This window comes from Somniosus microcephalus, chromosome 8 (assembly GCF_052327205.1).
Source record: "Somniosus microcephalus isolate GS21.2 chromosome 8, FLI_Smic_1.0, whole genome shotgun sequence".
Classification (NCBI taxonomy): Eukaryota; Metazoa; Chordata; class Chondrichthyes; order Squaliformes; family Somniosidae; genus Somniosus; species Somniosus microcephalus.
The window spans coordinates 181,299-193,352 of record NC_140994.1 but is presented as its reverse complement, the minus strand read 5'-3'; the positions used below and the strand labels follow the sequence as shown (position 1 = coordinate 193,352).

Below are 12,054 nucleotides of genomic sequence, written 5' to 3'. Positions count from 1 at the left end.
TTTCCCTTGACGGCAGAGGCCCGCTTAGCCTTCCACCGTATCAAGGAGGACATTGCCAAAGCCACCATGCACGCAGTGGACGAATCCATCCCCTTCCAGGTGGAAAGCGACGCGTCTGACTTTGCCCTGGCCGCTACCCTCAATCAGGCGGGGAGACCCGTGGCCTTCTTTTCACGAACCCTCCAAGGCCCGGAGACCAGACACTCCGCTGTTGAGAAGGAGGCCCAGGCGATTGTGGAGGCTGTGCGTCATTGGAGGCACTACCTGGCCGGAAAACGATTTACCCTGCTCACTGACCAGCGTTCAGTTGCTTTTATGTTTAACAACAAGCAGAGGGGCAAAATCAAAAATGACAAGATCTTGAGGTGGAGAATCGAACTTTCCACCTACAACTACGAGATCTTGTACCGGCCCGGGAAGCTAAATGAACCCCCGGATGCGCTATTGCGTGGCACCTGCGCCAGCGCGCAGATTGATAGACTGCGGGCCTTCCACAATGACCTCTGCCACCCGGGGGTCACCAGGTTCTTCCACTTCATCAAGGCCCGCAACCTGCCTTACTCTATTGAGGAGGTCAGGACCATGACCAGGAACTGCCAAGTCTGCGCTGAGTGCAAACCGCACTTTTATAGACCAGACAGGGCCCACCTGATAAAAGCCACTCGCCCCTTCGAGCACCTGAGCGTCGATTTTAAAGGGCCTCTCCCCTCCTCCGACCGCAATGTGTACTTCCTCAATATTATTGATGAGTACTCCCGTTTCCCGTTCGCCTTCCCCTGCCCGGACATGACCAGTGCCACGGTCATTAAATGTCTGAACAACCTCTTCACCCTGTTCGGCTTCCCCAGCTATATCCATAGCGACCGGGGCTCATCGTTTATGAGCGACGAACTCCGTCAGTACCTGTTAACTAGGGGTATTGCCACAAGCAGGACCACCAGTTACAACCCCCGGGGGAACGGACAGGTGGAAAGAGAAAATGCGACAGTTTGGAAGGCCGTCCTGCTAGCCTTAAAGTCTAGGGGCCTTCCAACCTCCCGCTGGCAGGATGTGCTCCCCGATGCGCTCCACTCTATTCGGTCACTGCTCTGCACTGCCACTAACGCCACCCCTCATGAGAAAATGTTTGTCTTCCCAAGGAAGTCCACATCGGGGACATCGCTACCGCCATGGCTGACGTCCCCAGGGCCAGTCCTACTGAGAAGACACGTGAGGACCCATAAAACGGACCCCCTGGTCGAGAGGGTCGACCTCCTCCACGCCAACCCCCAGTATGCTTACATCGCATACCCGGACGGGCGGGAGGACACAGTCTCCATAAGAGACCTTGCACCCTCAGGGGCCGCAGTAACCCACTACCCACTACCACCCCCCCCCACGATCCGATATCCAGTCCCAGCAGACGGCAGGCCTGGGCCCCGCGACCCGCTCGACATCTACGAGGACGACACGCCTGTGCCACAGCCTACGCTGGACTCGACGCCGGAAACTTCACTACCCCTGCCGTCGCCACGCAGATCACAGCGGCAGACAAGACCTCCGGAGAGACTCCAATACACTAACTTTTAATACACTTCACCCCGCCGGACTCAATTTTAAACAAGGGGTGAATGTGGTAAACCACTGTTTGTATTCCTGTTTGTCCTGTTTGTATTCCACTGTGTACATGCCTGGACATGCCTCGGCTGACTCCTCCCACAGGTCCTAGTATAAAGGTGACTGCTCCCCAGCCCTTAGTATCATGGACCGGTCGACCACGCGAGGCAGACCTCCATTCTGTTGTTAATAAAAGCCTTTGGTTACTCTTCTAACTCTGTCTTTTATGAGTAATTGATAGCGCATCATAAACGTTGGGAAGACGGAAGCCATCATCCTCGGCCCCCGCCACAAACTCGGTTCCCTTACTACTGAACAAGACTGAGCCTCCGATCCTATCACAAAGACCATTTTCTTTCAACTCTGTAATATCATCCATCTCCATCCCTGCCTCAGCTCATCTGCTGCTGAAACCCTCAACCATGTCTTTGTCACCAACAGACTTGACTGTAGGGAACGGTAGCATAGTGGTTATGTTACTGGACTAGTAATCCAGAGGCTAATAACCTGGAAACGTGAGTTCAAATCTCCCTATGGCAGCTGGGGAATTTAAATTCAGTTAATAAATTAATGGAATAAAAAGCTAGTATCAGTAATGGTAAAAAACATCTGTTCATTAATGTCTGTTAGGGAAGAAAATCTGCCATCCTTACCTGGTCTGGCCTACATGTGACTCCAGACCTACAGCAATGTGATTGACTCTTAACTGCCCTCTGAAATAGCAAGTCATTCAGTGATGGGCAATAAATGCTGGCCTTACCAGCGATGTCCACATCCTGAAATGAATAAAATAAAACTTGACTATTCCAATGCTCTCCTGGCCTCCCAGCCTCCACCTTCAATAAACTTCAGCTCGTCCAAAACTGCTGCCTGTATCCTATCCCATACCAAGTCCCTCATCATCATCGCTGTGCTTGCTGACCTACATTGGCTACTGGTCCATCACCTCCAATTTAAAATTCTCATCTTCAGCTGCTTCATCAATGACCTTAAGGTCAGAAATGGGGTTGTTTGCTGATGACTGCACAGTGTTCCGTGCCATTCACAACTCCTCAGATAATGAAGCAGTCCGTGCCCGCATGCAACAAGACCTGGACGACGATAAGCGGCAGGTAACATAAGTGCCAGTCAATGACTATCTCCAACAAGTGAGAGTCTAACCACCGCCCCTTGACATTCAACAGCATTACCATCGCTGAATTCCCCCACCATCAACATCCTGGGGGGTCACCATTGACCAGAAACTTAGCTGGACCAGCCACATAAATACTGTGGCGGCAAGAGCAGATCAGAGGCTAGGTATTCTGCGGTGAGTGTCTCACCTCCTGACTCCCCAAAGCCTTTCCACCATCTACAAGGCACAAGTAAGGAGTGTGAGGGAATACTTGCCTGGATGAGTGCAGCTTCAAGAAGCTCGACATCATCCAGGACAAAGCAGCCTGTTTGATTGGCCCACCACCTTAAACATTCACTCCCTCCACCACCGGCGTACCATGGCTGCAGTGTGTACCCATCTACAAGATGCACTGCAGCAACTCACCAAGGTTTCTTCGGCAGCATCCTCCCAAACCCGCGACCTCTTCCACCTAGAAGGACAAGGGCAGCGGGCGCATGGGAACACTACCACCTCCAAGTCACGCACCATCCTGACTTGGAAGTATATCGCCGTTGCTGGGTCAAAATCCTGGAACTCCTTCCCTAACAGCACTGTAGGCATACCTTCACCACAAGGACTGCAGTGGTTCAAGAAGGCGGCTCACCACCACCTTTTCAAGGGCAATTAGGGATGAGTAATAAATGCTGGCCTTGCCAGCGATGCTCACATCCCATGAACAAATAAAAAAAAAGGTTCTCATCCTCCATGGTCTCCCCCCCCCATTAGTGGCTATGCCTTATAGGCCCCCATGCTCTGGAATTCCCTCCCTAAACCACTCCCCTCCCCCTCCTTAAAACCCAGCAATTTGATCTAGGTTTTGGCAGCCCCCCCCAATATCTCCTCCTTTGGCTCAACGTCCATTTTTGTGAAGAGCCTTGATATGTTTCTCTACTTTAAGGTGCTATATAAATACAAGTTGTTGTTGGGTATTGGAAGCACAATCTCAAAATTTGATGAAGATACAAAAGTAGGAGGTTTGGAAAACAGTGAGGTGGACTGAAAAAGACTTCAGGAGGAGATTGACAGATTAATAGAATGGGCAGTCACAATAACAGACTACCCCCAATACTTATTAGAATTACTCGCTGGGAATTTCTAAGGGTTTTCCCGATTGGGGGCCATAACTTTGTCAGATTAGCGGAATCTTCATTTACTGAGCTTTCCGCCAATTTTACACTGAAGGAAGTCCATTGATCAAAAGAATCCCCAAGGAAATTCCCGATGCTGGTTTTAATTTTCCAAAATTGTTGAACAGTTTTCTTTCAGAAAATATTTGCAATAAAAGTGAAGAAACTGCAAAAATGGAACAAACGCTTTTCAGCAAATAAGGTAAGAAACGTAATTATATTTATTTAAACTAAAGTGAAGCAGTTGGTCGCTGAGCAGTGGACTGTAAGGGATGAAGAGCACTTCCAGGACTGTGCTGGATACACCTTTAGGGGCAAGGGCCATTGCCAAGATTCTCCACAGAGTCATACTCTGAGTGGATCATCACAAAGCCCATGGCTGCGCCAGAGGTATCATCGGCCTGGCTGATGGGCACCTCGACTGAGCTCTGAGGGGTAGCCACTTCGAGCTGTGTACAGGTTGGTGACTGTGACTTGGTCATTTGATTCAATAGGTTGGCAAAAGCTGCAACTTGCTCAGCTAACTGCCCCCATCCAGTCTGTGTACTGTGCCGTAATGTAGTAAGGTCACTGTGCAGCTGATTGAAACCACTCTGGAGAGCATCCCTGACCTTCTCAGTGCACAGGGTTCATGGGACTGCCTTTGCTCCTGGCTGCCTTGGGATTTCAAGGAGATTGTAATGAGTAACTCTTGACCCCCGTGCATGATGTTCTACATATGGCTTCAATGGTGATCTTTTTCCAGTTGATCCTGTGCAGATTCCTGTGAGTGAGGCATGATCCCATTGGCTCTCTTCCTCTTCTCCTCTGTTGGGTTCTTCAGATGTCACAGGGATTTGCAGGGTGTCGCTAGTGGCCTCCTCACTCATGGTGCTAGTTGGGTTGGTGTCTTCTGATGTGGTCTCTGATGATGTGGATGACTCATCTATGTTGAGAGGAGAGAGGAAAACATCAGTGGTTGATTGTGGCTCTGGAATTGCCCATTGTCGTTGGGCTGATGAGTGATATTGGGCTTAATGCACACTGACATGATATATGGCCCAATAAGTTGTAATGGGGACTGGGGTGCTCTCACCTGTCTGTTTCCGCAGCTGCTACAGGTTATACAATAGGATGGAAATTGGTTGTCATTATATAGAGCCAGCGGGAATGGAACACTGGGAGTGGCTGCGACAAAGATAATTAAAAGGAAAACTAAAACACCAAGAGATAATTCAAGCACATCGGAGTCAGAAGATGACTCTTCTGGTCTGACTACTTTTCAATAAACATTGGTAGCACCAGAACTCGGTCACTTCTACGTTCTGTGCCAGTTTTTACAGGAATGTTTTCATGTTGCTATTGCTTTTGCACTTATTTACTTTCTTCATTACGTTGTTCAAGTGGCATTATTATACAACCCAAGTAAATTATTACATCCATTGGCTCCATCTCCATATTATAGAAACATAGAAAAATAGGAGCAGGAGTAGGCCATTCGGCCCTTCGAGCCTGCTCCGCCATTCAGTATGATCATGGCTGATTCTCTATCTCAATATCATATTCCCGCTCTCTCCCCATACCCCTTGATGCCACCCTCCAATCTGCAGGAACTGTTCCATAATCTATAGAATTTTGGAAGATGACAACCAATTCATCCACTATTTCCATGGCTACCTCTTTTAGTACTCTGGGAAGCGGATTATCAGGCCCTGGGGATTTATCAGCTTTCAGTCCCATTAATTTCTCCAGCAATATTTTTTTTACTAATACTAATTTCCTTTAATTCCTCCTTCTCACTAGACCCTTGGTTCCCTAGCATTTCTGGAAAATTATTTGTGTCCTCTTCCGTGAAGACAGAACCAAAGTATTTGTTTAATTGCTCTGCCATTTCCTTGGTCCCCATTATAAATTCTCCCTTTTCTGACTGTAAGGGACCTACATTTGTCTTCACTAATCTTTTTCTTTTTACGTACTTGTAGAAGCTTTTACAGTCCGCTTTTATATTCCTTGCAAGTTTACTCTCATACTCTATTTTTCCCCTCTTAATCAATCTCTTGGTCCTTTTTTGCTGAACTCTAAACTGCTCCCAATCCTCAGGCTTGCTACTTTTTCTGGCAACTTTATATGGCTCCTCTTTGGAACTAATACTATCCTTCATTTCTTTTGTTAGCCATGGTTGAGCCACTTTTCCTTTTGTGTTTTTGCGCCAGAAAGGAATGTATAACTGTTGCAATTCATGCATTCGTTCCTTAAATGTTAGCCATTGCCTATCCACCGTCATGCCTTTTAATGAAGCTCCCCAACCTATCATAGCCAACTCACTCCTCATACTTTCGTAGTTTCCTTTGTTTAGATTTAGGACCCTAGTTTTGGATTGGACTTCTTCACTTTCCATCTTAATGAAGAATTCTATCATGGTATGGTCACTCTTCCCTAAAAGACCCCGCACAACAAGATTATTAATTAACCCCTTCTCATTGCACAATACCCAATCTAGGATAGCCTGTTCCCTAGTTGGCTTTTCAATGTACTGGTCTAAAAAACCATCTCGTACGCTCTAAGGTAATTTTATGGAAAATCCTTTTTCTTTATGATTCTAATCATTTCATCAAAGGGCTGGAGAAGGTTAGAGTTTGGAAGGGCTGAGATAATGGAGGGATTTACACACAAGGATAAGAATTTTAAATTTGAGGCATTGGGGAACAAGGAGCCATGTAGGTCAGCGAGAGCAGGGATGATAGGTGGGCAGGATTTGGTATGGGACAGGATGTGGGCAGCAAAGGTTTGGATAAGTGGGTTTATGGAGGGAGAATGATGGGAGGCTGCCTCAAACTATTTGTAACCTCTGCGTCATGTTCAACATTGGGCTGAGTTTCCAATCCCATATCCACTTCACAAATGGAATAGTCGAGTCTGGAGGTGACAAAGGCATGGATGAGGGTTTCAGTGGCAGATGGGATGAGACAGGGGTGGAAGTGGGTCATGTTATGGAGCTGGAAGTAGGCGGTCTTGATGATGGAGTGGATATGGTTGGAAGCTCAGCTCAGGGTCAAATAGGATGCAAACAGTTTGGTTTAGTCTGAGACAGTGGCCGGGGTGAGGGAACGGAGTTTGTGGTGGGGGTCGAAGACAATGGCTTCGGTCTACCTAATATTTAATTGGAGGAAATTTCTGCTCGTACAGTACTGGATGTCGGACAAGCAGCGTGATAACACAGAGGCAGTGAAGGGGTCAATAGAGGTGGTGATGAAGTAGAGCTGGGTTTCATCAACATATGTGAAACCTGACCACATATCTTTGGATATTGTCACCAAGGGGCAGCATATAGATGAGGAAAAGAAAGGGGCTAAGGATAGATCCTTGGGAGACAGCAGAAATAACAGTTGCAGGTGGGAAGAGTAGCCATTGCAGCAGATGCTCAGGCTATGATTGGATGAGTAAGAGTGGAACCAGCCAAAGGCAGTTGCTCTGAGCTGGACAACGGAGGAGGATTGAGCAATCAACCATGCCAAAGGCTGCAGAGAGGCTGAGAATTATGAGGAGGGATGGTGCACCATGGTCACAGTTGTATAGGATGTCATTAATTACTTTGGTTTGGGCCGTTTTGGTGCTGCTGGATGTGCGGAAACTTAATTGGAGGGATTCAAATTGGAGGGAGCTGCAGGAGAAATGGATTTGGGAGATGACTGCAGGAGAGGTGGATTTGGGAGCTGACAACATGTTCAAGGACTTTTCAGAAGTACGGGAGGTTAGAGATGGGATAGAAGTTAGTGTTGACAGAGGTGTTATGGGTGGGTGTTTTGAAGAGGTAGGTTTGAAAGGGAGTGGGACAGTATCTGAGATGGGGAAACGGTTTACAATATCAGCTAGCATGGGGCCAGGAAAGCAAGTTAGGTGGTCAGACATTTAGTGGGAATTTAGTCAAAGGAGGTGGATCTCAGGGATGAGCTTGGAGAGGGCATGAGGGCAGATAAACTAGAGAGAGTCAGGGGTTCATGGGTACAGTAGCAGTGGTTGGGTGGAGGTTTGGCTTGCTGGTAATGGGAAAGGGGAGAATCAGCTGAATGGATGGTCTTTCTCCTGGTGATGAAGAAATCCATGAGCTCCTCGCACGTAGAGGTGAGATTGGACAGGGCAGAGGAGACGGGTTTAAAGAGTAGTTGGTAGGAGAGAAAAGGAGCTTGGGGACATATATTTTCTTTCAAGGATGATCCTACAGTAATGGCCAGTTTTGGCAGAAGAAAGCGAGGCCTGGAATGGCTTCTCTTCCCGCTCCCGCATCATTACCTCTGGTGTCCCCCAAGGACCTCTCCTTGGCCCCCTCCTATTTCTCATCTACATGTTGCCTCTTGGCGACATCATCCAAAAGCACAGTGTCAGTTTCCACATGTAGGCTGACGACATCCAGCTCCACCTCACTACCACTTCTCTCAACCCCACCGCGGTCTCTAAATTGTCAGACTGCGTGTCCAACATCCAGTTCTGGATGTGCAAAAACTTTCTCCAATTAAATATTGGGAAAAACAAAGCTATTGTTTTCGGTCCCCGCCACAAACGCCGTTCCCTAGCCACTGACTCCATCCCTCTCCCTAACATCTGTCTGAGGCTGAAACACACTTTTCACAACCTTGGTGTCATATTTGACCCTGAAATGAGCTTCCGACCACATATCCGTAGCATAACTAAGGACGCCTATTTCCACCTCCGTAACATTGCCCGTCTCCGCCCTTGCCTCAGCTCATCCGCTGCTGAAACCCTCATCCATGACTTTGTTACCTCTGGACTTGACTATTCCAACGCACTCCTGGCTAGCCTCCCACATTCTACCCTACGTAAACTTGAGCTCATCCAAAACTCGGCTGCCCATGTCCTAATTCGCACCAAGTCCCGTTCACCCATCATCCCTGTGCTCGCTGACCTATATTAGCTCCCGGTTAAGCAATGCCTCGATTTCAAAATTCTCATCCTTGTTTCCAAATCCCTCCATGGCCTCGCCCCTCCCTATCTCTGTAATCTCCTTCAGCCGCACAACCCCCCGAGATATCTGCGCTTCTCTAATTCTGCCCTCTTGAACATCCCTGATTATAATCGCTCAACCATTGGTGGCTGTGCCTTCTGTTGCCTAGGCCCTAAGCTCTGGAATTCCCTGCCTAAACCTCTCCGCCTCGCTACCTCTCTTTCCTCCTTTAAGACGTTCCTTAAAACCTACCTCTTTGACCAAGCTTTTGGTCACCTGCCCTAATTTCTCCTTATGTGGCTCGGTGTCAAATTTTTTATCTTTTAATGCTCCTGTGAAGCGCCTTGGGACGTTTTACTACGATAAAGGCGCTATATAAATACAAGTTGTTGTTGGTAGTGCTTGATGTGGTCCAGCCAGATACATAGGCCTAGAAATTCAGTTAGGGGTGTCCAGCTCGCCTGGGCGCCGGAATTACCGCTGCGCGCGGAGCCACTTGCGCCAGCGGGAAATTCAGTTTCAGCGCCCCAAGTGGAAGCCGGCCGCTAAACAAGGGTTTCGGCGCCCCGCTTGGGGCGCTGAAACTGAATATCGGCGTGTAAAGTGCCGCAGCGCCACCCGCTGCGGCACGGCAGCCTGCGGTACTGCAGGCCTCCCTCTCATTCTTAAGGGGGAGGTGCCTGCAACAGCGCGATCCCCGCTCGCGAGTGCCGGCAAATGAGCCCGGCACCAAGGAGAAGTGCCGGGCTCTCTGGAAACAGCCGGCAATGCCGCGGGGGGGGGTGTAGGAGGCCGGGGAAGGAGGTGCGGGCAGGCGGCCGCCGAAAAAGCGGCCGGCCGCACCTCCACCTTAACTCGCCCCCTACCGGCACAGGTAGGCCCCGTGTACCGGTCGCTGTTTGCGGCCGGCGTGGGGGAGGCGGCAGCAACCAAATATGGCCAGCGGGGCGCTGCGCACACCGATGACGTCATCGGTGGCGGCGCAGCGCTACTGGCTAACGCCGCCATTAGCGTCCCGCTAAATATCGCGGTAGGTTTGCACAGTGGCGCAAAAGCCCTCTTTGGGCGCAAACTGGTGGCGCAGGCCACTGAATTTCTAGCCCATAGAAACATAGAAGATAGGCGCAGGAGTAGGCCATTCGGCCCTTCGAGCCTGCTCCGCCATTCAATGAGACCATGGCTGATCATCCAAATTCAGTACCCTGTCCCTGCCTTCTCCCAATATCCCTTGATCCCTTTAGCCTTAAGAAATATATCCAACTCCTTCTTGAATATATTTAATGAACTGGCCTCCACCGCCCTCTGTGGCAGAGAATTCCACAGGTTCACCACTCTCTGGGTGAAGAAATTCCTCCTCATTTCAGTCCTAAATGGCTTACCCCTTATCCTTAGACTATGACCCCTGGTTCTGGACTCCCCGGCCATCGGAAACACCCATCCTGCATCTAGTCTGTCCAGGCCTGGCAGAATTTTACAGGTTTCGATGAGGTCCCCTCTCAATCTTCTAAACTCCAGTGAGTATAAGCCCAATCGACACAATCTCTCCTCATACGTCATTCCTGCCATCCCAGGTATCAGCCTGGTGAATCTTCGTTGCACTCCTTCCATGGCAAGAACGTGCTTCCTCAGATAAGGCGACCAAAACTGCACACAATACTCAAGGTGCGGTCTCACCAAGGCCCTGTACAACTGCAGCAAGACATCCTTGTTTCTGTACTCGAACCCTCTTGCTACGAAGGCCAACATACCATTTGCCTTCTTAACCGCCTGCTGCACCTGCATGCTTACCTTCAGCGACTGGTGCACAAGAACACCCAGGTCTTTTTGCACTTCCCCTTCTCCCAATCTATTGCCATTCAAATAATAATCTGCCTTCCTGTTTTTGCCACCAAAGTGGATAACTTCACATTTATCCACATTATAGTGCATTTGCCATGTTTCTGCCCAATCACCCAACCTGTCCAAATCATACTGGGGTTTCACGACATCCTCCTCACAGTTTACCCTCCCACCCAGCTTTGTGTCGTCTGCAAATTTGGAGATATTACATCCAATTCCCTCGTCCAGATCATTAATATATATTGTGAACAGCTGGGGTCCTAGGACCGATCCTTGCGGTACCCCACTAGTCACTGCCTGCCACTCGGAAAACGACCCGTTTATTCCAGATACAGCAGGGATGGCTAAGTCATGTGTGCACCAGATACATTCTCGATTACACCCCTTGGACCCGAGAGAGTGAAGATGGGCCATACCAGGGACAATAGAAGATAGGAGCAGGAGTAGGCCATTCGGCCCCTCAAGCCTGTTCCGCCATTTAATGAGATCATGGCTGATCATCCAAATTCAGTACCCTGTCCCTGCTTTCTCCCCATATCCCTTGATCCCTTTAGCCTTAAGAAATATATCTAACTCCTTCTTGAATATATTTAATGAATTGGCCTCAACTACCTTCTGTGGTAGAGAATTCCACAGGTTCACCACTCTCTGGGTGAAGAAATTCCTCCTCATCTCAGTCCTAAATGGCTTACTTTAGACTTTGACCCCTGGTTCTGGACTCCCCCGCCATCGGGAACATCCTTCCTGCATCTAGTCTGTCTAGTCCTGTTAGAATTTTATAAGTTTCAATGAGATCCCCTCTCATTCTTCTAAACTCTTGCGAATATAAGCCTAATCACCCAATCTCTCCTCATACGTCATTCCTGCCATCCCAGGTATCAGTCTGGAGAATCTTCGCTGCACTCTTTCCATGACAAGAACATCCTTCCTCAGATAAGGTGACCAAAACTGCACACAATACTCAAGTTGTGGTCTCACCAAGGCCCTGTACAACTGCAGCAAGACATTCTTGCTCCTGTACTTGAATCCTCTCGCTATGAAGGCCAACATACCATTTGCCTTCTTAACTGCCTGCTGCACCTACATACTTACCTTCAGCGACTGGTGCACAAGGACACCCAGGTCTCGTTGCACTTCCCCTTTTTCCAATCTATTGCCGTTCAGATAATAATCTGTCTTCCTGTTTTTGCCACCGAAGTGGATAACCTCACATTTATCCACATTATACTGCATTTGCCATGCATCTGCCCAATCACCCAACCTGTCCAAATCATACTGGAGTTTCTCTGCATCCTCCTCACAGCACACACGCCCACCCAGCTTTGTGTCGTCTGCAAACTTGGAGATATTACATCTGCAAACTTGGAGATATTTCATCTACAGTGACAGGGATGTAA

At 48.7% G+C, this 12,054-nt stretch overlaps 1 pseudogene; it reads right to left on the bottom strand.

Annotated features, from left to right (window-relative positions):
- Positions 1 to 4,083: 4,083 nt before the first annotated feature.
- Positions 4,084 to 11,718, bottom strand: LOC147113226 (uncharacterized; annotated as a pseudogene).
- Between the last annotated feature and the right edge of the window lie 336 nt (positions 11,719 to 12,054).